At 41.0% G+C, this 2,369-nt stretch overlaps 1 pseudogene; it reads left to right on the top strand.

Moving 5' to 3' along the window:
• The first annotated feature begins 3 nt into the window (after positions 1 to 3).
• Positions 4 to 879, top strand: LOC101589005 (annotated as a pseudogene).
• Positions 880 to 2,369: the final 1,490 nt, after the last annotated feature.

Raw genomic sequence — 2,369 nt, 5'->3', positions numbered from 1 at the left:
AAACAAGAAACTTCAAATTTATTACAAGAATCAAATTGCTCACAGTATATGGAAAAGGTCTTAGGTACATTAAAAGATGAAGAGATTCGATGTCGAAAATTCTTAAATCCAAGTTCGTATACTAAAGTAATTCATGAATGTCAGCAACGTATGGTAGCAGACCACTTACTGTTCTTGCATGCAGAGTGTCATAATATTATTAGACAAGAGATAAAAAATTACATGGTGAATATGTATGTTTTATTCTGAGCTGTGTCAACTGGGTTACATCACAAGTTTCAGGAGCTGCAAAATCATATCCATGATGAGGGCCTTAGAGCAACCAGTAACCTTACTCAGGAGAATATGCCAACACTATTTGTAGAGTCAGTTTTGGAAGTACATGGCAAATTTGTTCAGCTTATCAACTCTGTTTTAAATGGGGATCAGCACTTTATGAGTGCATTGGATAAGGACCTTACATCAGTAGTAAATTACAGAGAGCCCAAGTCTGTTTGCAAAGCACCTGAATTGCTTGCTAAGTACTGTGACAACCTATTGAAAAAGTCAGCAAAAGAGATGACCGAGAAGGAAGTAGAAGACAAATTAACAAGCTTTATTACTGTTTTCAAGTACATTGATGATAAGGATGTTTTTCAAAAGTTCTATGCAAGAATGTTGGCAAAAGACTTAATTCATGGATTATTTATGTCTATGGATTCTGAAGAAGCTATGATCAATAAGCTAAAGCAAGCCTGTGGTTATGAGTTTACTAGCAAGCTACATCGGATGCATACAGATATGAGTGTCAGTGCCCATCTCAACAATAAATTCAACAATTTTATCAGAAACCAAGACGCAGTAATAGATTTGGGGATCAGTTCTCAAATATACATTCTAGTGGGAAAGACCATCTTCCACACACTTGGGATGCCCCCCACCACTCTGCAGTAACTCCCCCACCATGCCCACCGAGTAGAAATTTCTGCCGCATTCCGGGAACCCCCAGACCCAGTCCTAGGCCAGGTCCGGTGAGAGTGTGGGAGAGCTTCTGGACAAACTCCGGGTCCCAGCCCAGGAACAGCATTGGTCAGACCGTCTTCCTCCCCCTTGGGACACCCCCCACCACTACGCAGCACCTCCCCCACCTCGCCCAAAGAGTAGGAATTTCGGCGCATTCCCAGAACACACAGACCCAGTCCTAGCCCAACGCAGTGAGAGTGTGGGGAAGCTGCCTCTACCTCTACTCCACCTTGTCACCTACAGGCTCAGCTCAGGCCTGGCATACAGACCTGGGGTGTAACCCTGCTGCTGCAATCCCTACAGAGAGGGTAGAGGATAGAACCACTCAGCTAGTGCAGGAGCAGAACATATTGCCACAGGGTAAAACAGGTTCACCCTCAAGGGCAGCAGTAGGAAGGAACTCAGCATAGCAGCAAGACCCAAGCCAAGCAAAGCTGGATAAATCCAGACTTTGTAGGTCTCCACCTGAACTTCAGTACATAGTAAGGTTGTAACTACAATGATCTACAGCAAAGGTCAGAAGACAGTGATACACAAAATGACGAGAAGGAAAAAAACGCAACCTCAGAACCCAACACCACCTGTAAAAAGTGCACAGGACACTAAAACAGAACAAATTGGGAATCACACAGCTGAAAGTAATGAATCAATGGCTTCTGAAATAAAGAAACAGCTTCAGAAAAGTATAGAAGAATTCAGAGTGGAAATAAAAAAGGAAATCAATGAATTAATAACATCTGCAGTAAATAATCAAATGCAGAAACATATGGAGGAAACCCAGTGCCCAGCCAGAACAAGTGCGGAGGATAGTAGCTCGGCTCAAATGCATTAATTAATAGCATCGATAGTAAATGAGCAACAGCAGAAAGATATAGGGAAAATCAGAGCACAACTCTTTTCTGAAATGGAAAAAGAATTCACAGAACTCATAGCACCTGAAGTAAAGAAGCAACTACAGAAACGTAGGGAGGTAATAATATCTGAAGGAAACATTGCAGTGAAATAATTTATAAATGCTTCTAAAGAAGATATTGATAAAAAAATAGAGGAGATTAGAAAAATGACGGATTCCTTGAATGAGCAATTCAGGAAAGAAATAGATCGCATGAAGCAGAGTCAAAGAGATAAAGAGGAAATTAAAATCTCAATCACAGGCTTGCAAAACAATTTCAGTGAATGTGAAGACAGAGTTTCAGATCTTGAAGATGCTGGGACAGCTAGTGGAAAGTAAGGAAGCATCTCTTAAAAACAATGATGCAGGAAAGAATACTTCATGACCTGCAAGATGATGCAAAGATGAACAATGTGAGACTAACAGGCATCAATGAGAAAGAAGGAGTCAACACAAATGACACTAAAAATATATG

Source organism: Octodon degus, unplaced genomic scaffold, assembly GCF_000260255.1.
Source record: "Octodon degus isolate 3935 unplaced genomic scaffold, OctDeg1.0 scaffold00049, whole genome shotgun sequence".
NCBI classification, from domain to species: Eukaryota; Metazoa; Chordata; class Mammalia; order Rodentia; family Octodontidae; genus Octodon; species Octodon degus.
The sequence above is the reverse complement of the archived record's forward strand: the minus strand, read 5'-3'. Positions and strand labels throughout refer to the sequence as shown.